Here is a 25,046-nt window from a genome sequence, read left to right as displayed (position 1 = left end):
CGCTTTCTCTTTTGCTTTTTCCAAAAATGTTTGATGCTTCTTTAAGTGTCTTCTGCTCAATCCCAGTACACCCCTAACCCAAACCCTTCAGCTCTACCCCTATGTTTTACATGTTTAAGTGTTGGATGTCCCGACTCTTGTTTGAATTGAGTGGTAGGGTGAAGTGTCAGGGGTGCAAGGTTCTCAAATAGAGATTTTTCAGAGGTTAGATCCAAACTGAGTGTTATGGGAAATCTCCCAAAAAGCCTTGCCAATCATCGACAACATGGCTGTTCAAGAAGTGTACAAATGTCAGTAGTTTCTGGGTAATTAAGAAATGAGGCGCTAGTTCACCGGCATGAAAGCACAGCTGGTAGGAAAATGTCACAGTAAAGGTGTAACCTAGAGATGATGGTGCAGACCGGTGTTTTGATTTTATATCAATTTAACTGGATATTTGATCAACCAGTCACCCCACATTCATGGAGGGCTACATCCCTAATCATTTGAAAATTCCATCTTTAAACCTTGACGTAAGACCTTCTTAAGATGGCTGTTGAAGGGCAGGCATGTTTTTCTTTACTAAATTATGTTCAAATAAATATTAAATAAAACTCCAAATGAGGAGGCTGTCACTAGTCTTCATTCCTTTCGTAGCAGAGGTCTACTAGACTTTTTATTCTTTAATGATTCAATATCATAAACTATGAAAGCTAGAGCCTTTATCATTTGTGTGAGAGGAGGATAGAAAGAGAGTTGCTGTCCTGCTTGGATCACTTTGAGTTTGGTCTATATCAGACACCACTTGCACTACTTCAGCAATGGAAAGCTAGCTAGGGAAGGTTGTTTTTAATTCATAAAGGATCTCATATGGTGTTCACATATGGGTTAAAGAAATGTAAAAATGCCCAGCAAATACAGATGGCAGGCCCACCCTGGTGTAGTCTATGTCTGAAAGCAAAGAGAGGGTATCTTCACCATGCTTTTCATTTCGGCTGCAGTTGACATTTTTCCTGCAGCTTGTTTTAAAGTTCAGGATCATGAAACTTTCAGTCATGGGTGGGAATTTCGTAAAAAGGCAGAGCTTAAGGATGAACCTTCAAATTGATATTTTCACTCTCTAAACATCTAGTTGGATATTGATCAGCCAATTGACTTATCGATCCACATCGATGGATCTGAACACTTCTAATGTTCTGAGAACTCTTGTCCTTAAACCCTTCAAGGTTAGGCCCTCTTTGGTCTGCTGCTAGTGAACAAAGGTGTTTTTGACTAAATCATGTTCAAATGAATTCAGAGTAACAGTCATAAGGGCTTGAGTCTTCATTTCTTTAGCAACTGAAGGCTGCAGTTTCATTGGTGCTGTAATGTTACATGTTTGATGTTGTTGCCTTATCATTTCTTTATGTGTCAGACTGGCAGTGCAGCAGATTTTTATTTTTTACATCATCTTGTTTAAATCTATCTTAAATCAAAACTAATAGCTAGAGCTTTCTTTGTTTTTTGCATCAGAATGCTAAGGCTATGGTCTGCTATCTTATTACATATATATGAACATTAATGCACCACTGCATCACTGTGTGGTAAAAAAATGACCTAACACTCAGACAGCTGTAAAAACTGATGTAGGACTTTTTACGTTTAAATCAGTCAAGATTGGAAACTATGGGAGTTAAAGCCTTCATTCTTTGTGCAACATAATGATATGGGTTTTCTCTTTTAAGTTATCACATTGCACATATATTATTGCATTACTGTATGACTTTAACTGTTTTCCATTTTTCAGTCATCCTAGGCATGCATGCAGCATACATGATTGTTGGCATTTCCCATCTGCATGTTGCATCTTTGTTGTTATTACTACATAAGTTTAACTGTGGGGAAATGGCCTGACAACACTCAGATGGCTGCAAATTGATGTATGAGATAGGTTTTTCTTTTCCATGTTTATCATTTTAGATTAAAAACTATACAAGCTAAAGCCTTCATTATTTTGGAGTGCTTTTCAATTTTCCATCTTTAAATTGTATCTTCATTTAGTTATTATTTTACTTCACCAGTGGAGAAAAGTATTGGCACCCAGTTGGCTGCAAAATGGATGTAGAAGAGGTTTTATGAATCATTCTAAATGAATAAAGGCTAGAGCCTCTTTTAAATTTCCTCTGAACACTGTATCGTCATTCAGCGAGGCCAATAATATTTGACTTGTGAAAAAAATTGGCCTAACAAAACTTAAATAGCTGCTGAGGATTGGGTATTGGTACCTTTTACATTTGAACCAGTACAGTACCAATTCCCAGTACCTGTTACCAGTACACAACAGTACCCATTTTCAGTACTTTTGAGTGTTAATAATATGCAATTATAAATGTTATATAACCTCAAAACCTCTGAATTTTCAATATCAACACACTATCAAATTTCAAATATATCAAAACAACATCATACACTATTTGTAATGTAACATCACAAGTGTTTTTAAAAAATTACTCCAACATGGAAAACCTAAACTACTATAACCAGTAAGGGTGTAAAGGTATGTGTCTTCGTACCGTACCGATTCGGTACGGGACTCTCGGTACGGTACAGACGTGTACCGAACAAATACATGTGGTACAGAGCTCACATACAGACAGAAAACCAGAGCGCAACTCACTGTCATACTGTCCTGGCAACAACACAAGCACAGCAAATGACAGCAACAGCCTGAATATTCCCAGGTAAAAGTGTCCTGTTTAGGAACACTTTGAAAACGCAACAATGGACACAACAGTAGCGCTGACATTATTCAGCAGGTGTGTCGCTGGCAGCACGTCGTCCAGCAGACCAATCAAAGCATTTGAAAAGGCACCACTCAAACAAGAACGTCACTGTAGCAAGGAGGAACAACAAAGTCTGACCAGCTGGTTGTGAATTTCCTATTATTTAAGATTGCTTTTATTATAACAATAGTGCTCTGGCTCTGTGAATCAAATTAATTCCACCTTCAATCGTCAGCCTTGGAGTAGGGGGGAGAGGAGACTCCTTCATGTCTGCAGCTGCGCCATAGGTGAAGTTATCCTCAGATTTCACACAGCTCTAACCTCTTTATCTGCCAAGATGGAACTTTTGGAAGGAGCTTGCGGCATTATTGATCATTTAAATGTAATGTATTCAGCCTATTTATCTTAATACAATTTAATTTTAAAAAATTAGAAATTGAATTTTATTTATTCGCTTCAATTACCGTACTGAAAATGTACCGAACCATGACATCAAAACCGAGGTGCATACCGAACTGAAAAATTTCTGTACCTTTACACCCCTAATAACTACCCAGTGTTTTTTCTTTATATTGCACAAATTAGAACCCAGCCCACTGCCTCCTAATACTCTATTTTCCTCTCTTGGAAAAATGTGTGTGGGGGTCCATGGAGGGAGAATAAGTTTAAAACAGATGAACAATAGAGTATGGAGTCAACATAACTCAATAAATAAATAACAGTATAAAATTGTACCAATTAAAGTATTACAAATGAAAGTAAACAAACTAATTCCTCTACCATGAACTACGTGTACTGCACATCTTCTTTCCTCATGCAGTTCTTTTTCCAACAGAACTAAGATGTCAGCTTTCCCTGGTAAGGCAGAGTCTGCTCCTTACTCATCAATCAATCATGTGCCCATCCACGCAGAAGCATAAACGTTACACACAGGGTGTTATGCTATATTTGTATTTACTGCAAAAAGTTAACAGAAAGTGGCAAATTGTTTCATTCTGGGATTACAATAAGTAGTGACAACGAGCCTGTGGCTCTGTTACGCCATCAAAATCACTCTGAATCCATCCATCCTGACAGAGAGCTTCATACAGAACCAGCTGCACCAAGTTGGAGAGATGGAGAGCAACTTTTAGGACGCAGTCACACTAAGCAGTCCGCACCGTGTCTTAACCCAGTGTCTCTTAGGCGACTGAGCGAACAAACGTATCCCTTTATCTAGTATATTCCATGGTTGATATTCACATGATAAACGGGCAAATCACTGTGTTCAAAGTGAGGATTTGGTACAAGAGAGAAGGGGGGGGGGGGGGAGCAGAAAACAGCAGAAGCCTATCAGAATCATCAATCATCACACTGCTTCCTCAGGTAAGAAGTTTTGCCGTAGTAAACCTTGAACTTCATGTCACAAATATTGCAGCTTAATCTGCATTGTATTTTGATAAGTGGAGCTCCACCTTCGACCGCTTTCTATCAGCCATGCTTGTTTTGTTGATTCAGTTAGCTGCTACTGACTCACATGCGTGCAATGCTGCATTCATGCCTGGCATGGAAAATTGACTACTCTTCCACTCTGTTGCAGTCAAAAGGATGCGTTTAGGTACCAAAACATGGTACCATTTGATTTTACATGAATCGGTACTTGGGAGTACCGACAGAATTTGGTTGGTGCCCATAATGGTTTCGAAACTGGGACCTTGCTCTCTCACCAGCAGTGGTGAGAGAGCAAGGAGGATGCAGCAGGCACTGTTTTGAATCACCAGTCACCCTTTTAAAGTACTCAGGGAAATCAGGAAGGTTAAGCCTTCCCTAAATTTTTGCCAGCGAGTGTGTGTAAATGTAAAATTGCATGTTAGTTTTCTAGATAAGATAATGGGATGAAAAAGTCAATTTTTTTCCATTAACTAACAGTTCAAATATTTGAAAATCTTGTCCATCCCTACATGACAGAACATGAGGCCATCATAGCTAAAGCATGCGTTACATCTGTATTATAAATTTCTCAAGTTTTAGTTACTTCGAATATGAAGCATTAGAAGACGAAATCCAAATACCGTAAGCAAAACAACCGAAGACTCGAATTTTTGCAGAGTTTAAAGGGTTAAATATGCACAGTCACGGACAATAATAGAGAGGAAAACATAAACAGACAAAGATGGAAAGGAACTGCAAAGAAAAAATCAAAACCAGACATAATTTAGTAGCAATTAAACAACAGCAGCAGCGATATCTTTAGTATACTTTGTGACAGATGAGCGTATAACACAAAGCAAGACTCTCAGGACCGATGATGAAATCCTGCTCCATCTTAAGTCTCTTGTCTGTGTGTATGATGCCGAATATTCACAAGTAGAGTAAAGTGATGCAAATCTCTGATACAGCCTCTTCAGATTATTCCACACACATGGAGCTGGGAGCCTCACGATCCCTCCTTAGTTTCAGGACATTTAGATGGCAAACAAAGCCAGAGAGACAATGAAAACCAAAATAAAAAACAGCGCTGAACTCTTTTCATTTTGTTTTCTTCAACTTCTCTTGTGTGTCATTGGTAAATAACAGCGGTCAGCGTCTAATCCTTACCATTTTATTGTCAGGGAGAATTAAATAATAAAAAAGGCACCTGCCAGAGCAAGGATACAACATAACAAGCTGAGCATGGATGTTTACAAATCCCCTAAATAACCCTTCACCAGTGACAGTAAGAGTTATGTATTCATTGAATGTTAAAAGGGGAAAACTGCCAGCACAGCCAAATTCATTTTTTAAAATGTAATTGCTAGGTGTGCGGACAATTGGAATAAAAAAAGCAGGGTTTTGTGAGGCTCCTTCTGCAGTATCTTCCTGGTAATAGCAGGTTATTCAATGTATTCATAAATACGGGAGCAGCGTTTATCTGTATCCAAGGCTACTGGTATTGAACCAGGCTCTTATCAAAACAGGCGCTTCATTCCATATCACACACCCAATTACACCAGACGGTCTTAATTCAATGGGCTGCAGTTTGCTATTTTCTCAAATTGGCATCTCTGCCATGTTATTTCACACGGGGGATCTAAGGAAGTAACGATGTTCATGTACATTGCTTAATTGAGAAGCTTACAAGGCAGTGTCAACAATTGTCATGTAATGGTTGCTCATAATGAATTGACTCCACGGAGCGAAAAAAAAAAAAAAAAAGAAAGAAATCAACCGCACAGACCTGTGGCAATTTACAAACAAATCCATGATCGACCCATTGTTACGGGAATAAATTCAATTGTAGCAATACAAAGCCTGCATTGTAATGAAGTTTCAGAGCAGTAACAACGCCACTGAGGGTGATTGGAAGAATGAAATTCCTGTAGAGTCTTTGCACAAAACATCTGGTGAACAAATGAAAATATCCTGAGAAATTCAGGATTATCGCAGGTATAGTGTTATTGCAACTCAACAGTGATGGTTTATTACATACTCTTAATCAAATATCAGTCCAGCATGACAATCTTATCTGCACATTTAGAGATGCCAGTGTGTTACTACTGTAGCCTGTCAACAGAGCTCTGAGAGAGCAGTGTCAAGTCATTGCTCAAACTGCATTTGAAATGCTGCGAGCATACAAACCTGGCAACCACATAAACACTCAAAGTGCTGACACTACACCTCATCAAAATCTCACATGACTATACAAAAAAATAACCTTCTCTCTTTTAGCATGTGCAGGGGAGGATGGGATATACAGCGATCATATAATAGTTGCAGACAAATGGAGAGATGAGGGGAGGTTTCTGTACTGCAACAGGAACGCAGTGAAGCACTCCAGTGGAGCTGTGACTGCTGGGAAATATCAAATAGAGATTTCTAGCTGCTGTTGCACTCGTGCATTTATGTAATTGTTACAAAGGGAATCAAAACACTCACTTTAATAATGTGAAATTAGAAGACATACAAATTGCTTGCACACAATAAGAATAAGTTTGCACTTAACAGAGAATAATATATCAAGTGTATTTTCTCTTTAGGCATATGGTGCCACATAAAAAAAAAGAAAAACACCATCCATAAAGAAACTGGAGGGTTTTATTCTCCAGTTGTCAGCATTTTAAGGCGTATGTAGGTCATGATGGTACACTATCAGAATACTGAGAGACTGCAGGCCTTATTAAAGAAACATCAATCTGAAAATTCACCAACATCACACTGGTTTCTCTACTTCCAGGGTGAAACTCCAAGAGCTGGCCCTGTAGCGAATGGCTGAGACCAGCTTCCGAATGCACGCAGCTCTCGGCTGGAAGTGAAAGATTGCTGACCTGTATGCCATTACACTGACTCGGAGGCGCCTGTTTTACACTCTTCAATGGGCTGGTATTCAATATTTTCTTTTTTTTCACCCTGCTGACAATAAAAGACATAGAGTAAACGGATTGCTGATTGGCTGCCCACACATCACCCACTAGCATTACATAGATTGCGTCAACAGAATAATTGAGGTTGCTTTATCAACAACCATAGCTGACGCTAAACTTCCAGCTGGGCTGTCCAGGGGCCACAAAAGAGTATCCTGAAGGCCCTTGGCAGACTGAAGCTATTCTTGGAAATCTCCTGCAGGCATGGTGAAAATATTGCTTTGTGTAAAGAAATCCATCCCAAGGATTTTGGTGATTTAAGGTACCATTAAGTTTAAAAACATGTTTTCAACTCGTAAAAAAGTTCTCCTTAATTTCTTACTTTTAGACAGAAAATGTCTCACTATGTCTTGAAAGGTAAAACAGCTTTACTTGTACTTAGTGTCTTTGTGATGTCTTTTAAATATGTAGGATTTCCTGGCTTTGAATATAAGGTCAGTATTTCACTGCAAGTGGAAAAGGCGCAGGTATTCATTCACCCAGAGCAATTTCCACAAGCAGAGAGCACAATGCATTTCTATTTTGTTCTCCCTGTGACAGAACTAAGCATATTTCTGTTCATGTCTCTCCCCGCCAGGCGCAGCAGCGCTGTGCACACAGAGGGAGAGTTGTACTGTTACAAAGTGAGGCCCACTCCTCAATCTTGCCACTTGGTCTTGACCCAGAAAGTCCAGCAGAGCATGCTGGGCCATAAATGTTAATCTGGAGGTTACAACAGTGTGAAGCGATGCCGCTTCCTAGAGCCGGACCAGCAGGACAGCATCATGTGGCTTACTCGCAGGTGGCTTTCATCTCAGCCTGCTTTGGCCAGCGGCGAATGTACGAAAACAATCCGAAAGCTGCCATGCTTTAAATCTCCTCAATCTATGTCATACAAACACAGTGAAAGAGAGGCTTCCGTACCGTCAAAAACAATTACCAGCTTGACTGTTTTGTACGTAAACACCACCACTCAATGTGTTTTGCACAATATGAGCACAAAAGGTTGCAGGGATGAATTTCAGATATGCACAGCTTATTAGGTCATGCAGGGAGTCTACAATAGCCACGAGGTGGGTATGGTAGTCGTACCCTTGAGAATGCTCCACTCTCCTTTCCAATCAAAATGCAATGGCAGGTATCACATTATACAGAGCAGACACTCAGGATGGAAATCACTATGTAAATGCATCTTTAAGGTAATATAAAATGCTATTTATATTCTTAGCCAAGCTCCCAAAGACATATATATATTAATTAAATCTAAATAAAAGAATTTAATAAAAGATGTTTATGACTTGAAGGAAGCAATCTAATTTTTTTTTGTATAGGGACTTTAAAAACAACATCAGGACTTCAGATACAGAGTAAAGCACAAATACTCCCAACTGCCTGCATCCATAAAATGTGCTTTTTTACCCCTCTTGTGCAGCATACAATGTAGTTAAGGACCACAGTGGTAATGCATCAAGTGCTGTCACTAAATATCCCTACTCTAAGCACATTTCAAGAGCGTGCAATCCCCTCCCCCCTAAAAATCCAAGGGTGACTTTCAGCAATTATCTGGCAACTTGCAGGAAAACCTTTTTTTCTATTTTTGCTGGGTAAACTCTGCCCGCAAGTGACAAATTCTCCGTGCTAAAGCCAAATAATCCTTCGACTTCAGGTCATTAAAGGCAAATATGTGAGTATGTATCTACTGATGGAGGTTTCACCCTCATGGAAGCCTTGTTTCTCAACTTTCAGTGCTCCTAAATGCATCATGGCATGCTTTACTTTCATGCTAACTATTTATCATTGTGTCCGGTTATTCTCACGGGAGGGAAGAGAAAATGCACTGCCAGAGAAAACAGGTGAACGAGAGTGCAGGAGACAATAGCCACGCAGGCAGGCCGGCTGCCTGTGTGTTAATAGTAACAGATTAGAGGGCAGCAATTATGTAAAGTAAATATGACATGGAGCCGATCCGTCGAGCCCAGGGAACTGTGGGTAGTTTGTCAGGCTGCATTAACCTTCACTTGTTTGCTCTGATGCGTTGAAACAGGCGACTCGGCTGTGCTGTTTGCCATATCAAATGCTATAATTCATAAGGTCATCTTCTGAGCCACTGACAGCATCAACAAGTATTAAGGTGAGATATTAGGGATGCAGATTTGGGCATGGACTCTTCCTCCATCCTCTATATCTCACATATCTTGTGGGAGCCATTTTTTTTTCAGAGGCAAAGGAGTCATCTTGATTGGCCCTTAACAATCTATAAAACAGTTTATGGCCCAGCGTTATCCCTAAAGGAGGCAGCTCTCATCACGCAGAATATTAAATTCTCCACAGGAATAATGAAAGGGGAAATTACTTAAGGATAGGAACATGGAGTGGCAGTGTTGTGTAGTACACATCTTGTAATATTCCTGAATTAATTAGACGATTTTAAGCTGCAAGTGTGCTGAGAAAACCACCCTGAGAATTTCCTGCTCAGAATTGTAGTCACCTGCTTTGATTAGTGGGATTAGAGAGCAATGAAGTTTGAAGCAGAGGCATTAGACTAAAGCCTCGATGAGGGGTCATGCCAGCGCACTTAAATGTCTCAGTGCTCAGTGTGCAATCATCTGCTACATTATGGTACTGTGTACACTTCTATGGGTTAGTGCTGCTCGCTGAAAAGAGCTGTGCAAAATGTGCCGAAAGCACACTAGAAAACTGCTTTCACTCTGGGTTAAATACAAAAAACTTCAGGAGTCTGGATAGATTAAAATGTTGGTGTGAATGCCTGACAGAAATCTATACAAGGAAGTCATTTAAATGATCACCTATGGCTTAAAAGAAGCATTATACAAGCTATGCTAATGTTCCAGTGCCTTGCCTACAAGACCACATGTTCAATACAGCCCAATAAGTGTCACTGTAATGCTGTTACAAGCATGCACAAGCAAGGAAAACTGCTCCTCTGCTACTTTGGAGCTGTTTTTCCCTTCTTATGCGACCTCACAACAAGCCCTTCAGCGTGCATCACTCACTGCTGAGGCCTTTAAGTGTTGAGGATCTGTTTTACTCCACTCTCCCAGTCCCTGTCAGAGGAGGAATATGCATGAAACTGAAGACGGCCTCAGCTGCAGCAGTTCCTCAACAGCACTCCAGACAATAGCCATAAATCAGTTTAGCCTTGGACAGATATACTTGTCCTTCAGGGCTATCATGTGGACACAGATGCGTGTGTTTGCAGAATGCGTTTAAAGCTTGATCCATGGCACGGTGAAATCAGATCAACATTTTTCTCTGTGGATCATGGACAGCAGCACAGAAATGTGTCAGAGTGTTTTAAAGCTGAGACACGATAAATGAAGGAAATGTACCCAGCTGATGTGCAAAGCATTGTGTTTAATTAACACCACTTTCTAAGGCTTCTGCGACTCACAGGCTCAGATTTAACCATGCACATTTTACCTACTGGTTGTCAGCCAAAAGCCTTGTCTCCAAATGCTGAAAACTAGGGGTGCACAGAATTGAATTCCTGCTGATATTCATCATTTCCAACTCATCTTACCTCACATAATACCAATAGAGAGACACTTTTTAAAAAGTAAACAACACCAACTTTCCTGTGCTTAAACTATTTCTGTTAGAAACAGACATAAAAAAATACATTTTATTCTATAATATATGCTCCCTTTTCAAATATACTCATTCAGTGTTGAAAAAATAGAATAATTTCAAGAAAAAATCTTCTGAAATATGTTGGTGTGTCGATCATGCTGAAAAACACATAAGATGAAGGATTATGGCGCATGCATACATTCAGCCATGCATTTTGCACTGCTTGGTAGTAATTTTGGTTTTGGTATGAATTTGTGCATTTAGTTCTTTAAATTCTGTTATCTTTATCATGTCAAACCTCTACCTTTTTAATTGGGTTTTATTTTATTGATGTTGGCCTTGAGTATGTTGTCTTCAGTGCACTCCAGCTGCAAACTAATTTCCCCTTGAGGGACAATAAAGAGAAGCGGATTCTCTGTCAATTTTTAGGCTGCAGACAATGTATTGGCTGAACTTATTTTATCCCACGATACCAATATCATGCCAATACCATGCATGCCTACTGGAAAACAACCCAAAAAGTTGTGCGTATGTTCAAGACTTAAGAGTCTTTGGCTCTTATTTCCAAATCTCGCCTTCCTACAGGCCCCTGGTTAATTCATTCCCCTGAAATTCCTCCCCCACCTGAGTCTGAAAGCACACATTTGGTCCATTTTAGCAAGGCAGCGTGTAAGCTCATCGACACTTGAGTTATTAGTGGATTGAGCGGTTTATCTCGGCAGGTGATTTACACCCCAGAGAGCCTTTCAGGGCTTTTATATTACATTTTATGTGCAGATAATTTTGCTTATTGGAGCAAAGCCATCCCACCTTGTCAGGCTCCTGGTCAGATGTCTTAAGGACACTGAGGTGAGGGGTGAAGCAGACTGGGAGGTAGATTAAGCTCTTATTGTCATCACTGAAAGGGAAAAAATGAGGATACACAAAGCAGCTAGAGTTTAGTCTCCCATGAGCCATTTCTAACACGGTATTTGAAAAGATCCTGGACATCATAATTGGGTAACTTTTACAAAATAAGCTTCCTGAAGGTTAAACTTTACGTGAAAAATGGAGCTGCTACATCCATCTTTCTCAACACTTGCACTCATTAGAGATGTAATTCTGCTTAAAAATCCACAGGGTATGAATCAAAGTGTGATCTAATTCATTTTATCAAGACACTGATGGGAAAAGGGGGGGCTCCACAGTCTTGTCAGGAGACTTGGGGTTATTGCAACAGAGCGTACAGACTAAATTAGAGTCCATTATTGAACAAGGACCACCGCTTCTGCCATTTATTTAAATCACGGGGGTGACATCCATTTAGAAGCAAGAAATGGGCGCAATAACTGACCTGCATGTAGATTCAGGGAGCCTGTCCGAGACGAGAGGTGCATAAACTTCCAGCAGTGCGCTTTTAGTCCAAACTTGCAGGATGCGTAGCGCGCGTGGCGTTGCTTTTCCTACAATGGCAGCGCGTGCAAATTGACACAGTTGTAAATCTTCGTAGATTTCCACAGAAGCCTCCAAACACCGATACACTCGCAGTAGTAGAACTGTGCGTGGATGCTGTGCAGCAGAAAGAGCTTGAGCTGGCAGCTCCGTGTGTCTCTGCTCACAAATCGTCCCACAGTCCTCCCCTCAGCGCATACTTCCAACAATGCATAGGAGGTAGCCTATAACACACTGATGTTTCCAGGCGCCCAGCAAGCAGTAGTGCAGGATGGTTAGAAAAACGCACAAAAAGTGTCTCGATGCAGGCTGCGGAGGCTCAGCAGCCGCTCAGCTGCTCTATTGTCCGCTGCACTTGTCAGCTGATAAACTGCGCATCCCGTCGCTTTTCCTCCGCGTCGCATCTGCTCTGCCTATCAGCTCCTGTGTGCTGCTGTAGGACAAAAAAGGAGGGTCAACTGTGTCCCCCTACAACAAGAAAACATCTGCACGTGGCAACAAAACTACTTCAATTACAAGAAGAAGAAACACTCAATAATCCTAATGATTTACTACCTGGCTGCAAATCAACTCAAGTTTGGCGTTAAAGCTGAAAAACATATCTAGACCAAAAGGTGAGAGGATTTTTGGGAGCTACAGCTTCCCCTCTCCTGCTTCGTCTTCTTCTCTTTTTGTACTCACGGGCTGCTCATTAACGTTCACCTGTGGTCGCGCGCTGCCACATAATTGGCCCCTTCAAATCAGAAATTTCTCACCTCTCCGTTTGACAAAAGAGAGAAAACCAAATCAGGAATGCCAGACTGATGTAAATGCGCTATTTCTCACAGCATCTAGGGGTTATCGGAACTGTTAATTAAACTGTTAGATAAACAGGAACGGCTTAAACGAATTCAGATTCAAATGCAGCTTCCAGTAGCTACGAGCTGTGAAGGCGGATGAATATTGTTTGGCTCCATATGTGTGTTTGTGTATATATACAAACAAACACACACACACACACATACAAGTCAATGCGAGCAATGTGTTTGCGCTGTTCCTCACTGTAAAATACCACTGTGCACCTTAATAAAAGAAGTTTGGCCAACCTGTTTCAAAAAGGAATTAGATTGGTTGAAAGTATCAATAAATGAAGTCACTCACTACATCTGATTTACTTTTAAAACACACATCATAAATGTAACTTTAGAATCATACTTTATATTTGATACACAACTATAATGACTATATCTTAAGGCCTCTTGGAGCACAAGGCCCCAGGCAATTGCTAATGTTATAAAATCCCCCATGGGGTAAAGGAGCACAGGCCTGATTTGAACCCAGGCTGCCTGCTTCAAGGACAGCAGCTGTGCTTGTAGAATGTGGACAAAAAAGCCAAGCTACCCCACCGCATTAAGTTGCAGTCATTAATTAGGATTTCTTACATTCACTTGTTTAGCTTAAAGGTTATGGACACGCACACAGGTGTTAGTGATTGAGACCATTACTGGGCCTCTTCACGGGACTGGATGTGGATAAGTTTGTCTTTATTCTTTTCTATTGGTCCTTAAGATTTATCACTCTCACCATAACTTCACTTATTACAACATTTCCTGGCCTAATCAGCCAAAGTGATGAAACACACCTGTGTGGGTGTCCTCGACTCCTGGGCATTTGAATTGAGTTTACTGATTTTTGTTTATTTTAGTTTTGCAAACCCCGCCTACAAATGGTAATTGAAGCAGAGAGACTGGTTTAAACCAGTTCAGAGGGCGGTCGAGAGACACTACAGAAGGGAGAATAGATGACTAAGTAATATTTTTTCAGGTATTTCATTGTTTATATCAACTACATTTGTTTGCCATGTATTTGTGCATCTTACTGTTCTGATTCCAAATCCAGGGTCCAGGACCCCCTAAGGGATTTGAATTTAGACATCAAAAACATTAAAAATGATGTTAATTTCTGATAGCAATGTATCTCTTTTTTTTATGTGGCCTACCCAGCCCTTCTTGGGGGGGGGGGGGGTCGCAAAGGAAAAAAAGCTGGAACCACTGCCTTCCTTTTTATTGTACATGCAGAGCTGCTTATTGCTTGTTGGGAACTTTTAACTTCTGCAGACTGTCTCAGTCTCTAAGAAAAGAGATTCTTAATGAGATTTTTAATCTCACTGGTAATTCTTACTGGTTAAATTTAAAAAAAAAATAAATTGGGTTAATTTATGGAAACCTGTGCTTCATGATTATTACCTAAAAATTCACAATGGTCTTGATTAAGGATACATCAATGGACACAGCATCAGTCCTGATTAACTCCATGGAAGAAAACTATACACTACATTTATTTGTATTTGAAATGTTTAAGTATATCTGTCTGAATTAAAAAATAAACTGCTTTATGAACTGAGGTCACTGGATCTTTTGGCTGGCTAAAGTACCTGACATGTTTCAGTTTAGCTAACATTTAAGGTGTGAGGGATCGTGGGCCAATCCCAATCTCCTCCCTAAAGACTTTAATGCCATCAGGTGTGCAGTGACTGCTTGAGTGCACAATTGCTTAAGATTCTAGAAAATCTGGGTAATGGGACACTACTGTGACGTCATACATTGCCTGAAACAAAATGAGCCATTAAATAATGAGGGAAAGAACCTTTTTAAGGTTATTAAAAATCTACTTCAACAAAGCAGTCAATAAAGCAGTTAACAAGGGGACTGGACGATCACATATATTAACAAGTTTGCCATAAATTCTGGGTAAGTCCCACAGGAAAGTCTGCGGACTAACAGAAAGGGTGTAATTTGCTGTTGAGAAGTCCACACCAGCGGCCTCAAGCACTTAATGATTTCACAGTGGGACAGCACTAAGCACTCACACACTTACCGGGAACACGCCTCAAAGTCCATGAGTGAGGAGGTTGGGATACAGCCATGGTTGATCCATATTTCCTGCCTATTATCCCTCAAGGCTTGGCATGCATGTGTTTGATGCAAAAGTTATGATTGCTCTTGTGCTGGTAGCTTAATGGTTATGTCTGTACAGAACAGAGGCTGTGGGCAACACAGGTTTGAATCCAGCATGGGGCTCCTCTCCCACCTGTCTTTTCCTGCACTCTCTCTCTCTCCCTAGACTCTCCCTCCACTGTTTTGTCTCTAAGAATTAAGTGCATCTAACTACAACCTGACTCTAACTTGATTTAGGTCTAATGTGATACAGGAAGCAGTTATTTAACAGTTGGCAACACAACAGTGTTAATATTGTCTGCAAAATGTTGCTTAATGAAGAAAAAAAGCTAAAAAAAAACAAAACAAAACAAAAAAAAACTTTGATTAAATAGAAAAGAGAAAAAAAACAAACTATGTTTAGCTTTCATTACAGTGACAAGATTAAAATGTCAGCTCTGGACTGTTGGACATTTAAAATCTATATTTCTGCTCTGTGAGCATAGGAAGAGGAAGGAGAGGAGGAGGAGCACATGTTTAGTGTCTCTGTTGTCTAGCAGAGCAGTGTAACAGACCACACAAACTGTTAGCCAGATTTCACTTCTTTAGCATATGTATGGGATGTTTGTATCAAACTAAACAAGGCTGCTGGCATGCAGATACAGAACATTAGCTGCTATGCTGCTGTACTCTCATCCTTCTCATTTTTACTCAGAACACTGTGGTAAATGCTCCCAAACTCTATAATAATTCCCTCTTATCAAAAAATAACAATCCAGTGTTGAAATTTGTATTAAAACTGACAGGTTGAAACTAGTTTTGAAACTAAACCAGGTACAGTACAGTAACATTGTGATGTGTTCTTCTTCTTCCTGTTTTACAGCAGTTGGTATCCATCACTTTGATGCATTACTGCCCCCTTTCATTGTGGAGTTTTGGCTCTGACAATGGAGTTAATAAAAACAAATATACATCCTTCCCTAGAAACATTACAACCAAAAGTAACCAAAACACATATGTAATCAAACTCACACTAATGCCACCTTTTCCTCATTCTCCTTCATCCCCTGACACCCCACCCTTCCTCTTATCCTGTGTTCCTCAGATACTCTAACAGTAACTTTTCCGGGGCCCCCCCCCCCCCCCCCCCACACACACATTCAGTAACCCTTTAAGTGTATTTTCCTTCACCTCTACTTCACTCAGCTTACACTTCATCACCTCCTGTTGTGCTCATACCTCCTACACCTCAGACTCACATGTTCTCCAGACTCCTCTCCCAGACATTTCTAACACACGCTAGTTTCATGCTTCCCTATCAATTTAAGTGTTTTGTTTAACGCACAGTGTCCTAACCTTAGCCTTGTCAACCTTATTATTCTCTCCTGCTTTTACCTCCAAGTCTTGAACCATAATGTGTTCAAGGATGGCTCAGTAAAAACACTACTTCATCTTCTTCTCTAGATTAAGAGAGGATCACAAAACAATGTGTAAAGGTTCATACCGCCACCTACTGTACAGCAGTGTGTAACCTCAAGGCGACACGTTCAGGTTAAATTCCACTAAATGAACAAATAAATAAATAACTACACACACACCCACACACCATAAGTCATATCCTCAGATCTATTCCTGTATCTTTTAGGTATAAAGAGCCTTGTTGTATTCTCTCATTTTATCACTCATCCGTAAAATCCTGTCTAAACTCCTGGACTGTTCTAGTTCATAAGTGTCACTATTCAAATTCACCCCTCTCTGTATCATACTTCATACAATGAATGATAACATTTTACTACAAGGCAAGGTGAAGAAATGTTATTATGATGGGATCAAATGTCACACAGAAGTGAGGAAAATTCAGGTTTTAATCACAAACTTGAATAAATACAGTTGTTCAGAGGGTGAAAAACACATTTTCCAAGCAATTTAAACAAGTGCTGTGAAAAAAAAATGTGCCGTTGTCTCATCGGACAACCAAATTATAGAAATTAACAGATTTGAGTATTTATAAAGACCGATACTGTTAAGAAGGTATTTAAGGGTATTTATATAAATAATGACCCAGTATTGATAGTGTCTATTAGTGTGTTGCATTCATATTAATAAAAAATGACTGAATAAGTATGTTTGAAAAAAAATATTTTGACAAAAAGTGAAGACTTTATAAATTAAAACCGGATTGAAATGTGGTTTAGTTTCATCAACTAGACTTGAACTTTAAAAGTCAAAAACATCTAAAACGTGACAAAAACTATTACACATTTTTGCCAAAACCCCAAAACTGCATCTAAAATAGCTGCCAAAACGAACACTGCAGCACCATCATGGCAAAAAGATGAGCTTGTGCATGCAGTGTTAGGATCTGACCTTTACATTTAAATATGAGCATGCTTTGAAAGCCTTTGCTTTCTGATTTCTTTGACAGAATTAAAGTTTTTTAGCATTCTGCATGGGTGAAAACTTCATCTTGATGAGCTCCACTAGCAAAGATAAGTACACTTGCCTTCAGGCTATTTTCAGTCAAAAAATACTTTGAATTAGCTTTTTGATTGAAGAAAAAACATGTGCGACACTATCTCATATAGGCTTCAAATGATAACATTTAGAGAATAGAGCGTGGAAAGCAGAGTTTCATTAATTACAAAAGCAACAGCCCACTAATCCCACTAGAAAGGCATTTTGAGGCTGAGACGTTTGGATTTTGAGGGGAGAGAGAAGAGAGAAAGACTAACAATACCAGTGGTAGATCACAGACCTTCAAGCTATGGTCTGCAGGCCCCGTGGCTCCATAGGGGGGCCGGCTACTGCAGCTCTGACTGGGCAGTTTTTTTTAAATCCTCTTCCTGAATTTAGCCCACATGCGGTGATGAAGTTATCACTGAGGACAGCTTTTCTCCAAGCAAAATCAGCCCTGGCCTTCGATGCTTGATTCTTCTATTATAGCCGGAGCACATCAAAAACTGGCCTCCATCAAATGGCATTATCTGCATGAAAGGCAACTGCGTAACAATCTATCTCTAACTCTGCCATTCAATCTTCAGTCAAGGGCGTGCAAAAAGAGGGTAAAGAAAGGAAGGACATAAAAAAGGTTTCTTTTTTTCTGCTGAAGCCAACACCCCCTCCTACTTCCAGCCTTTCCTCTCTCACCGCCATACTTCTTGTCAAACTTTTCTCCCTTTTCTGTAATATTCTTGGGGGCTGTTCAGACAAACTGTACATGGATGGTAGTTACTAAGCAACATATTCACACGTTTCATCCGCACAAAGGTTCTTTCAAGTTTGCCACACCAGAGGGTTAATGATAGACTAACAGTCCTTCACTTCCTTGAACCAGTAAAAACAGCTCATTCTGCTCTGACTGAAATGCCCTCTCCTTACAACTCCTCTTTAGTTTTCATCCTTGATACGAATTCACTTTTTTTCTCCTAGACTCTGTCTCTCACGGTGTGTGTCCAAGCAGTCAACTATGCCCTCTATTGGAGGCCAGTCACTTCCAGAGCCCAAATTCAAAAATACAGGAGCACAGAATAAGAGGTGTGTATACAGCAAACCACTGATACTAAGGGTGATGAAGGGATTTAAAACTGTGACTTGGATGTGATGGAGATGCAAGGACTCAACAAGAACAAAATAATAAGCTTTGAATCAAACACTTTGCCCACAGTCATGTTATAGATTAACAGTTTTATCAGTGCCAACATGCAGTGCTTGATTCCTGCATCCTGTTGTGCCCTGCCTTTGTTAGACTGAGGTCAGAAATAGTCACTAAAATTAATGCAGGAACATTCTGGCTTATTAGTTGCTCCTATGGCTACCTACTGCTTGCAGGAATACACAAAACATGAACTAGAAACTTCAGTGTTAAAGCCCAAGAGCACAGCATACATTAATGAATAAAAGGCCGTATCTCTCCTCGGCTGCGTATGTTCTACACATGTTTAGAATCGGTGGAGAAAACAGATGGGCCACACCGTGGGGACACAGAGACCTGTGGACATTATACAAAAAGCAACATTGACAAATTATGCATACACTCCTCTTACTCTCACCGTGTATGCAGGAATTTGTCCCCAAGGGGTCAGACAGCAGGTCTGAAGCGTCCCAAACTGTGTCTTGTCTTGTTTGATGTATGTTAAAAAGAGTAACAATGGCTGTGCGATGTATATGTGCGGGGTATTATTCTCACACTGTAAAGGCTATTGCCTTTTGTTATTCTTGCATTGTGTAAGGCAAACTAAACGGACGTGTATAAAGGGATTGGACGGTACTTCCCTTTTCATGTGGAAATGAAGCTCTTCCAAAGGGACAAAACAGCTTTCACCCTAGGTTATACAGTCAGGAGTTTTCTGGAAGCGCCTTTATTCCCTTTAACATCTAAGCGGGAAAAGTTAAAAAAAAATAAAATAAAAATAAGGCCCCAAAGAAAGTGAAGGTCCAGCCAAGTTAATGATTTCTAATAATAAGAGCATATCAAGACAAAAAGGATGGGTTACATTTATATAGAGGATCAAAATCTCCCACAGTCGCCTACAGTAAAGGAGGACGAGGAGATGGATGCCTCTCTGCCAAGCTTCCAAATCTCAGAGGACACTTTGAAACGAGGTAGGAGGGCCTTGGTGTTTCTTCTGAGGCCATCCACTGAACATGTCTATCGATTGTAGCGGGTCTCTATAGCACCAGCAAGTGGAAAAAGAAAGAAGGGAGCAAGAAAAGCTGAGAAACCTGACAGCAAGAACACAATTTTCAGGCTGGTGAAAGGTGATTTTAAAAACTCCTACCAGGCAGATCAAAAATGTCCTCTTGCATAATCTTCAGCATTGAGGGGGGGTTACCTTGAACATAAATACATTTCCTTTACACTCCACCTCAAAGGCCGAGCTCCTTTTGTGCTCAGACACAGAAAAAACATTTTTGGCTTTGAATTTTTTTTTATAACCTTAAAAAGCGTTTGGTGTCAATAAAAAAATCCACCCTTGCTGAGAGGAACAGAGTTTTTCAATACTTAAAGAAAAAAAAAAAACTTACTGTAAAATGAAACACCTTTTGAAATATCAAACAGGCTCAGTGTCATTGTGAGTTTTTCACATGGACAGACAGAATCAAAGGAAAGAGACGTGTGGTAAATCAAAGCCAGCAGTGGGAGACCTCTTGAACTACACACACTTAATTTGAACAGATTAACGGATAAGTAAAGAGGGCAGCATCCAGAGATAAAACACCTACATTTATAGAGAATGAGTAGTGCACACAAGTTCATATGTATCCTTTATAGCAAATAAATGGTTAATTTATAAAATTACATCAAGTCTGTTTGGAGCAGACTGGTAGAAAGGCCAGGCTCTGACCTCAGTGGGCAGTAATCCAACTCATTTTCATTCGTTTTTTTACATTTTCATCCTGTATTTGAGTAGATGTTTTGGATGGTTATCAGGGTAAATTTGTGAACGAATAAAAACTTTTCTATCTTGGGCATACAATTTCAAAAATATGCAGTCTTAAATGAGAAGAATGCATTTGAAACTACATTCTTCTTAACGTAGCTGTTCATTTCCTTTTCATGCATACTTTACAAAAGGGCAAAGATTTGATTTCTTTTATGCTTAATTATGCCGTCTGTGCATTAAATTACTCTGAAATTATGTTTGTTGATGCAGAATGGCTCATTGCTTTGTGCAGATAAGTATTCTTAAAACATAAGAGTTGTAGATGTTATTTTTCTCTCAGTGCAATTAAATAAGTGTCAAAAGCAGAGTTATGGTGTAGCAAGCAGTGCTGTTTAGAGAATGAAAGGAAAGCTTTAAAACTGGGTAAAGTGAGGAAAGAAAGGGCTTTTCTCTCTGAAATAAAGGTACACACAGGATCCAAGGTTGCCATGATAACAGGACTTTAAACTTTGTAACAAGAGTAAATGATATCATTACCTGTTTTGATACCATGGCAAGTCCAATGTTGGGCTATTTCTTGTTTTTAATTACTAAAAATTGCGAACTCCTGCTCTTGACTAAATTTCACAAAAATCTTGACAACAGCAATTTTTTGGATCAATTGCACCCTCTTCTATACACATTTCCTATGAAATGGACACAGATTTTTTTAAAGTTTTTTTTTTTCTTTTATGTTATTGATCACTAAAATGACAGAGGTTGTATCATTTTAACAAGCTGTATCCAAAAATATAATTTCATTTGCATCATGCAATGTAAAAGTAGAGAAAGCCTGATAAAAATGAGCAACATCAGATAAACTTCCTGAACTTTACTGGTTTGTGCTCACAGATTGCAATGGATAACATTGTTGGTGATCCAGATTTCAGACTGAAGTGTTTACCTGGTCACGCATCCCCTCCTGTCAGTGTGTAAACATCACAGACATGTTAAAGCACAAAGTGAGACACTGAACAGCTGCTGATGTCAGTCAGAGATGCTGTTGCTATTCTTTTTGACTTACTATTATCACAAACATCCTGATAATGAATTTTGACTCCTGTAGGTTACCATCTTTTCTGAGTTTGTTTGTTCAAAGCAACTCCTTCACTGCCTGTACTACACATCTAATCTTCTTTTGTTTGCTAGAATTGAAGGAATGGAATCAAAACTGGGCGAAATAAAACAAAAATATGAGTCAAGTTTTAAAGACAAGAGCAGACTGGTGTGTTACTTTAAACATAGTAAAGGTCGACTAATACATGAGCTGCTTTTTGATTATATATTTTATTAACAGTAACATTAATCTATTTTATATTTTTCTCTATCAAAAGTTAAGAAATACAAAGTGGTGACACTGTACAACAACTGCTTTTGCAATAATATTTAAACATTAGCACTCAGTTCATCATCAATTAAGTATTGTGGCTACAGTTTCTAGTAATTGAATGAAATTTATAAAAAAAAATTTGTAATGATTTTAATTATTACTTCATACATTTTTTCATTTTCAAATTAAGTATTAGGGTAAGGGTTAGTAGATACAAAATATTTATTTATTATGTTGTAATATTTATTATAATTTTTTCTGTTTTGTCAGTGGTTAATCCTGACATAATGTAAAGACGGAGTCATTAAAACACAATATAAACAGATGTTCTTGATCACATTAAAAATGTTATAATGCTGATGTAATGACTTACAGCAGGGGTTCTCAACTTTTTCAGCCCATGACCCCCAAAATAAAGGTGCAAGAGACCTGGGACCCCCACAGTACCTGAAGATGGTTGAGGTGTAGTTGAACACAATGCACAGTCAAGAATAGTTATGAACAGACTTAATTTTAAGGTTTTTGTTAAACATTAATTTGATTTCAGCATAATTTTTTACAAATGACATGTTTTTATAAGGCATCTGACAACCCCTTCTCAGGCCTTGTTTACATGACAACATTCTGCTTTGTTTTCCTTTTTCATTTTCAAATTGTTCCACGTTCAGACGGCAACACTTTGAAAACAATCTGTGCACATGAGACCACAGGAAACTCCAAAAACACTGAAGTGAAGTGATTTACTGCACAATAAAGCTGTCTCTACAACAAAGACAGTACTGCACATTTACTGTTTTTCAGGGTTTTTTTGTCATTATGATGGTTAACATTTGTTTATCATGCATGATAGTAATTCATCACTCAATCCTCCTCCACATCATCATCCTCGTAGTGCGGCAGTGAAATTTCACAGCACACAAACACAAAAATGCTTTGCTAGATCAGTCTTGTTACAACAAAGATATCTGCTGAGAGTAATTAATTTTCCACAGACAAATTTAGCTCCTTTAATTTCTCATGTATTTTCTCATAAAGCGCAGCGCTTTCTGCTTTACATAATTGGCATTTATAGCCCTAAACAAGAATATTTCCCCTTTTCACATGTAGGTTTTACTGTTCTTAATCCAATGATGTAGTTCATTAAAAGATTTATCTTGCTATTCTATGTTGATTTTAATGTTTTTAAAAATCTATTGAATTAGTGTCAAACGCTAATTTGACTTACCTGAGACTCTATGGAGTTGTCTAACTGTCCCTGCCTCTTTGTGACCAGCTTTGCTCTCTCTTGTTGCCTTTTCCTGATGAAAATATTATAAAACATTATCATATGAGCTTCATTCATTTCTTATAAAAATGTTCTTATACAACTGCTGGTTTCGCTCCACTTACTTGGCATTTTGTTGCACAGAATAAATGATCAAATGTCTCCTCTTCCTTGCTTGGCCATTTTGACTGAACCGTCTGACTGTCAAATAGACAAACACACACAAACACATCTAGACAGACATGCACACAAAGTTATTACGGGTAATTTACACTAACAGGAAAGAAACAAGGCTAACTAACTGATATAAGATTTATCTGAAAAATGTAACTGTAATGTTTTGCTGCAATCCAGAATTTAACTAGAAAAGCACTCGGCGAGCACAGACCTCTGCCATTAGCCCTATCTCCCAATAGTAAAGAATCCTTTAAAAAATTCCTGGATCCAGACGGTGATCCAGATCACCCCCTAAAATCTAATCAGCTCTTCCTTGTGCCATTTCTGACATTTCCTGAAAATTTAATCAAAATCCGTCCATAACTTTTTAAGTTATGTTGCTAACAAACAAACTAAAAAACCCTGCCAATCACATAACCTCCTTGTTGGAGGTAGTAAAGCCTGCTGAACACTTACTTGACAGATCATTTCTTCCCTTCTTTTTGAAACTACATTACAGCAATTTTTATTATAAACTTTTATAAAATATACAGCGACTATTTCATAAAGGTAGACTTTAACAGACTGGGGTAATCTACTAGCTATACTAAACAGTTTAAAACAGTTTACCAGAACAATAAATGACTACATTGATGCATAAATTATTGCAGTGCAATATTACAAGACATTTTAAGACGTTCTGCAAAGGGAGAGTTTTACTTGGAAGTGAAAGTGTACCACTTTAATAATACCATGCAACTGCATCCATACAGTTTTGAATGCAGGACCGTATTTTATACATTTTGTGTTCATACAAACACATACAATGAGTATATTGTGGGAATTATCGCAGGCCCTTTATCCACCTCTAAAATAGCATTTCTATGACGTTATATCCCTTGTCATTATCTCACTAACAATGGCAAAGTACCTCCTGTATTATCAACCTGTGTAGCGAGACCATTTTGCCCTTTTTCTCAGGTGAAAAATATTTCGCTAAGCATTATCTATCCCGTAGAATTTAATGGTTTACCACCTTTTTCCTCTGATATGCTGTTAATAAAGTTGGTGTGTTCGTTCTCAGATTCCCTCAGCTCTGAACTGGGTTAATTAACAGACAGCTGGTGACGACTATTAGCAAGTCACAACTAACTTTAGCTAGCGAGGCAGAGGGCGAAACAACTCGAATTAGGGCGAATGAATGTCTTCATCAGGTGCTGAATTAAATTACATTTCATGTTAACAAGTTTTTCAAAGTGTTGCTGCTCTTAAGATGCTCTAAAGTCGCTTCAGTTACTCTCTACTACCTGCCATCCGCGTCTGAATCCGCGCCTGATGACCATAGCTGACGACGCAACTTTTGGATGAAACCAACTGCAGGGAGAAGGGAGGGGAGTTGGACTGACTCAAAGCCCTGGAGGGGGCAGGGCAATCTTTAAAAACCTTTGAATGCATTGTTTTGACTCTACAATGAGCACGATTACATGTTTACAATGTCATGAAGATGGTGGTGGGGGGCAATTCAATGATTTTCTAGGATTGGGGTGGAAGTGGTTAGAATAGACCAAAACATATAAAATAAGCATGTTATTTACACATATCTTAATATGTTTTCTTCCCTTATTTGTTTGTATTTTTTAATATGTTTATTCAGTGCGCTTGTAATTGTTGCTCTGTTAATTTGTCATAGGCGGCATTACTTTAAGTGTTTAGTGCTCTTCATAACCATTCTGGGTACCAATAACAAGAAACGGGTACCAGTAGCATTCTGGGTACCAATAACAAGAAAATTAAAATTCCAACATCAATAGTATCACTATCCAAAAATATTGTTGTT

General features: G+C 39.0%; 1 protein-coding gene across 8 annotated transcripts in view; it reads right to left on the bottom strand.

Annotated features, from left to right (window-relative positions):
- The window catches only part of si:dkey-237h12.3 (teneurin-3), a 305,241-nt gene extending 280,636 nt beyond the window's left edge, over positions 1–24,605 (bottom strand). For 2 of the 8 annotated variants that reach the window (XM_041797159.1, XM_041797167.1), the window contains exons 1-4: positions 24,517–24,605; positions 23,179–23,285; positions 23,015–23,087; positions 12,024–12,554 (exon numbers count right to left, since the gene is read on the bottom strand). The gene's annotated coding sequence lies outside the window, so the exon portion shown is untranslated. Of the gene's footprint in view, positions 1–11,500; positions 11,589–12,023; positions 12,555–12,676; positions 12,741–23,014; positions 23,088–23,178; positions 23,286–24,245; positions 24,439–24,516 lie in introns of those variants that run through there. The other 6 variants (XM_041797163.1, XM_041797160.1, XM_041797164.1 and 3 more) reach the window with 6 other exon arrangements.
- Between the last annotated feature and the right edge of the window lie 441 nt (positions 24,606–25,046).

The sequence above is a fragment of the Cheilinus undulatus genome, linkage group 10, assembly GCF_018320785.1.
Source record: "Cheilinus undulatus linkage group 10, ASM1832078v1, whole genome shotgun sequence".
Lineage (NCBI taxonomy): Eukaryota > Metazoa > Chordata > Actinopteri > Labriformes > Labridae > Cheilinus > Cheilinus undulatus.
The sequence above is the reverse complement of the archived record's forward strand: the minus strand, read 5'-3'. Positions and strand labels throughout refer to the sequence as shown.